Genomic DNA, 6,000 nt, shown 5'->3' on the forward strand with positions numbered 1-6,000 from the left:
GGCCTAAATGGGGCCTACTTCGGACAACTTAAGCCTAAATGAGGCCTACCTACTATTGTCAACTTAAGAACTAAATGTGTTTCAACTCCTAATGAGAGAACAAGAAAGGGCCTAAATGAGCCCTACGTACTATAGGCAACTTAAGCTAATGATGACTCATGAAACTATTGGTGTAGGGGCTAGTATGTGAGATGAAAATAACAATAGGCCTAAATGAGGCCTACCTGCTGACATTTGTCAATTTAAAGTGAAATCTGAGAAATAAACATGACAAACTGTGTCAAGGTTTGGGCAAACATTAATAAATAATCATACTAAAAGACACACCACCCAGAACAATCCAAATTTTAAGGTAACCACCATTTGATCAATCAAGGTGAAAATGTAAGAACAGTAAAAAAAAAAACAACAACCCCATTTCTACAAGATAGCTGGTGTAACATCAAGCTTTTAAATCACACTGTGGAACACATGTGGGCACCACCATTCAAAAAAGTCCTTCATTGGCAAAAACTGTTTTGAAGAAAACAGAAAAACTATAATAGGTGACATGTTTTTTGCTTTAAAAAGTGGGGCCTGCTTGTCCAAGGGATCATGCATCAAATTCTTTTATAATACTGTTACAAATAAAACATGTTTTAGTTTTTTTGTTTTTTTAAAAGTGGGGCCTGCTCGTAGTGATGTCAACAAAAAAAAAAAAATGCAGGCTAAGGAATTAAATAACTTAGTCCAAAAGTCTTCAGTGTAGGCCACCACCCTGCATCCTCGGTATCCGGACACTTCCTCCAATGCGGCCATCCATCACCCTTCCGGTCTGGTCTGGTCTGGTCTGGTTCCATCATCCAAAAACAATAAACTAAAATAAAAACATGAAAGTAAAAAGCTAAAACAAAAAAAAAGAAGTGGAAGGGGGAGGGGCCCACGCACAACCACAACTTCAGCAATCCTAGGAACAAGAGAACAAGTATCATTATTCTTGCAAAATAAGATTTTCCATTTAAAAAGCACCCCGGGTGCCTTTTATTATTGAAAAGAAAATATCCTAATTAATTAAAAACATTCAAAATTTAACTTTTAATAATATTAGCAGGGCCTAACATACCCTAATCCTCCCCAAGCCAGCCCCTCCCTTCAGAGCAGGAGCCACGTGTTAGAATTGGGGGTCTCTGGTTGGCGCAGGTTTGTACTTGCGACAAGCAGGGACCCTCTCCTCTAAGTCAGGGCAAAGGATTACTCCCAGAACCCCTGCTCGCCCTTTAGGTAGTGTGGCGCAAGCAGTCTAGGCTAAACTCTGGAGTACATAGGGTTAAACATTTGCAACATCACACACAATGATCATCAACCCACCACACAATGACACTAGACTGTATTTCTGTAAAAATATCTTCTTTATATATATCTTTAGATCAGGCTTGTAAATACAGTCTTTGCGTAGTTTAAGAAAATGGTTCCAGCAACTTTCAATAGACCATATATACTCTTCCAGCAGTGCCTTGTAAATACAGTCTTTTTACTTTCTAAAAGTGGTTCCAGTTATTTTCTCGAAAATGGGCCACAGTTCTTGTTCAGCGTTAAACGAATTGTTCTTGTGCTTTTTAAAAAGGGTTGCGGACTCTTCCCTAGTCCTGGTACGTTCCTCCAGCAAGAATTTCAATCAGCCAGGGCCTCTCTGCGCCAACGATCGGACCCGGTCTGCCCAATCTCACGCCTCTAGCGGGATCGGCGGCCGGGGAGTCACTGTCAGCCTGACGAGCGCGCTGCACGGCTGTCAGGGGAGAGAGCGGGGGCCCGGGGAGTGCTCACTGCGCGGCTCCGGGGACTCGGCTGAGGCAGATGGCGGTGCGAGCGAGGCGGGACAGGGGCTCGCACCGCGGGACGGGAAGCAGTACCTTTGTCTTTTTGAAGGGGTCGGGTGTAGGCCGGCTCGGCGGTCCACGTCGCGGTGTCTTCCTCCCGGGGTTGGAGCGAGCGGCGGCTCGGCTCTGGCTCGGAGGTTGGCGTTGCGGCGCGGGTCGGTCAGACGGCGACACACCTCAGGTCCTGGAAAAGGGGGGCAGAGCCCCGGGTAGCAGCGTGAGGCGCACACAAGCCTCTCAGGTCACAGCAGATACTTGGCCAAGTCCGTTCTTGCGATGCTTCGCAGTTAGGCAGGCGGTAGGGACGGTGATTAGGCCAGCGAGGCTGGGCCTTACGGTGTCACCTGGTGCCGGCCAGTTAGCAGATGCGGTGCTCGGCGGGACGGGGTGCCAAGGGCCTCTTAGGAGGGGCGCAGGGATTCTTTCACGGCGCGCTCCTCTTTCCTTCAGCAGCTGTGTCGATCGGATTGATGGCTCACAGCAGCTCCTTCTTCCAGGGGGACAGGGTAGCGCCCACTGTTCCTGGGGCGCTGGTCAGGGGGCAAGTTCACAGCAAGCCCTTGGAGATCTTGGTAAAAGTTTGGCACAAGGTGGATAAAAGCAAAGTCTTTCAGTCTTTCTTCTCCTGCTCTCCTTCAGCAGCAAGGCACCCACCACAGGCCAGTCTCTTGGGGTCAGAGTCAGTACTTCTCCTTGCAGCTTCCAGGGTCCTTCTCTTCAGGCAGAGCTTCTTCTTTGCGCAAACTGGATCTGATTTACAAGGAGCAGGGCTCCTACTTTTATACCCAGTTTCTTTTGTTCTTACAGGCCAGGGGGGCCTCTGCATAACTGTTCTCAGTCCCTGAGCACCTGTGATGGGTACTTCTGCTTCTGCATTCAGTGTGAGGGCAGGCACATCAGCCGCTCCCCAGGGGGGCGGAGCCGGCATTGTGAAGACAGGGGCAGCTTGAGCACTTTGTTGACAAGCTTCGGTCCTTCCTGGTCCAGGTGCAGGCTGAGTCATCAGTCGCTCCCCAGGGGGGCGGAGCCAGCATTGTGGAGGCAGAGCACAGCCTGATGCATCATTCAGGGAAACTCCCACCTCCCACTAAGGTGTCATCCTGCTATTCACCCACTGTCCACACCCAGCCCTGTCACTCACACAACTCAGACAGTCAGATACACACAAGAGCAGAGGCGGGCTGAAATGGTTAGGCAAGCAAATGCTAACTTTCTAAAAGTAGCATTTGCAAACCCAGGATATTAAAATAAACTTTACTAAAAGAAATATTTTATTATTCTGAGTTCAGGCATACTAAACATGACTCTCTACCATGTTCCCTGAGCCTGCTGGGATTATAGAGTGTAATAAATTCCAGCAGCCCATTCTGGCCTAAAGGGAGCAGGTAGCCTTACAATAGTGAAAAACGAATTTGGTTGTAATTCACTACTAGGACATGCCACACACATCAGGGCTTGTCCTACCTTACACTTACAATGCACCCTGCCCTCAGGCCTACCATAGGGGTGACTAATATGAAGTTAAGGGAAGGTTTAGGGCTGGCAAGTGTGTGCACTTGCCCAGCCAGCATGACAGTACCAGACTGCACGCAGGTTCTGCAGTGGCAGACCCTAGACACATTTTAAAAGGCTGCTTCTGTGGGTGGCGCAACCAGCGCTGCAGGCCCACTAGTAGTACTGGCATTTACAAGCCCTGGCACTCCTGGTGCACTTTACTAGGGACTAACAGTAAATCCAATGAACCAATCATGGACATCAATCACATGTACACTTTTCAGTAGGGAGAGCATATGCACTTTAGCACTGGTCAGCAGTGGTAAAGTGCCCAGAGCCATTAAACCAAACAAAATAGGTCAGAGAGAGTATTGGAGGAAGGCAAAAAGTTTAGGGATGACCCTGCCAAGAGGCCCAGGTCCAACACAACCCCCTTCCAGCCAAAACGCAGGGTAGACCAATCACCACTGTGATGGGCTTCCCTGCTTGGGGCGATAGAACATGGACCTGGCCCGCAACAGCAGGGGCACATTCCAGTTCTACGCCAATCAGAACCTATTTTAAATCCTCTGTACATACTCTCAGGGTCCACCCAGCTACTCCATGGGGCACCCTTCTCTTCCTCTGTGGACACCACCTTGGCAGCACCTAGTCTTAATTCGCTCCCAGGTGTGTCCCAACAGACAGTCATCAAATCACAGTGGCCACTGACAGTAGTCAGGAATGAGACCCAGGCCTTATGCCTCTCAGGGCTCTCAAACCTCTGTGGCCTTACAGAGCGGGGGGCAGTAGCCCCAGGTGCTTGGCACCCTTTGTCCACTCTCTCTCCTGTCAGGTCAGGTATGACATCCTGGCACTGACCCACCAGCTCCAGGCCTCTACCTGGCAGCTGGACCCAAGACTGGGGTAGCCTCCCCCACACCCGGTCCTCCTCCTTGGGGCTCTGTACCCTCCCACCTGGAGTGGTACCCCCTTCCAGAATTGTCAGGGCACCTGTGGCAGGTGACCTGCACAATCCGCCCACCAGTTCAGGGGTGCTATCCTGCAACTGGGGCACCAGGTCAGGGGGGACACCCTGCACCTGGCCCTTAAACCTAGGGTCTAGACCCTCTAGTTGAACCGGGGTCAGAGGCGATGACTTCCTCCCACTGCACCCCCTTCCAGAGTACTGCCCACTCCCAACTGGAGTGGTACCCCTAGAAGTGACATGGGTCAGGACACTGATTACAGTGGTCCTGCCCTCCAGATCAGACCAAACCTGAACCTGGCTCTCCAACTCAGGGACCCACCCCTGCAGTTGAACTCTTGCCTGGAGCACCAGGACTTCCCGGGGAGCATGCATGCCCCCCCTGAGGGTGGCACATAGCTCATGTGCCGTGCGACAGTCTGCCTGGCGCAGATCTCCCAACCCCTGTCCATCTGACAGTGCGGGAAGATCCCCCAGGACAGAAGTGGTGTCCCCATGGTCATTCACTGGGGACGCAGCCCTGCTGGCTGGCCCCTGACCCACTGGTTCTTCCACTGGGGACTGTTTCCCCCTCTCGCCCCTCATTCTGGACTTCTGCACCCTCCCAACTGGAGTGGTACTGCCAGACACCAGAACTACTGGAGCTCTGTTTACAGAGCCTCCACGTTCTCTAGCCACGGGGGGATCCCCCTCAGCGGGTGACTCATCCGGACAGCCTAGGCTCCCCACCTGGTGTTCCCTTAAAGAACCATCCAGGCTCTGAGACTGAGGTTGGGCACTACCGGGACAAAACCCATTCTCACTCCTTCCCCTCAAGGACAGGACGTGAGGCCCTACACCCCTCTCACTACTACAGGACCTAGCTGGGCTACTCTGCGCCACTTCCACCACTCTGGGCTGGAAGATACCTGAGCCACTCCCCACAGGATCACACCCCAATGCCTCTCCAGACCCTCTGGAATCCACCACAAGGTCTGCCTCCAATGTGAGCTCCCTGGGGTCAGAAAACTCACTCTCAAACAGGTGTTGGCATAGCTCTGGAAAACTGGGACTTAAAGTATGCTCTCCCACAATTGGATTACACAGCCCCCTAGTAGGGTTAACCAAACTATCCTTCACCTCTCCATCCAGCGCCTCACACACATACTGCACACCATCCTTCTGGGACTGGCCAGACAGTAGCGGACTGTCTCTGTCACACAACCCACACTCTTCTGGGCGGTCTTTACACTCACCCGCCAGGACCTCAACCATGGGGGAATCCCTCCCACCACTAGGACCATGAACTCCTACGCCAGCCACCCTATTCCCTTCAGGGACGCTGCGCACTACTGGAGCTACCTCATGCCCTTGAACCTCCTGATGTAAGTTAACACCCTCCAAGTCAGGTGCCATATCTCTAGGTGCGCGCACTATGCTGTCAGCACTAGATACCTGAATGTTGCTGCCACCATCTGAGCTGGACTCCACCTCCAACTCAGCAAAGCTCAATCTCTGAGCTACACATATTCCTTGTTGCTGGGCTGAAGCCCTCCTGGCCTCAAGCCCCTCGAGCTCCAAGTCAAGTTTCCTCATTCTTAAGTCATGCGCAAGCTCCATTTTCATTTCTTCCAGGGCTAACTTCCTAGATTCTAGCTCCAGTTGGCAATTCAATTTCAGCTCCGCCAACTTCATTTCATGTTC

The sequence above is a fragment of the Lissotriton vulgaris genome, unplaced genomic scaffold (assembly GCF_964263255.1).
Source record: "Lissotriton vulgaris unplaced genomic scaffold, aLisVul1.2 SCAFFOLD_3264, whole genome shotgun sequence".
Taxonomy (NCBI): domain Eukaryota; kingdom Metazoa; phylum Chordata; class Amphibia; order Caudata; family Salamandridae; genus Lissotriton; species Lissotriton vulgaris.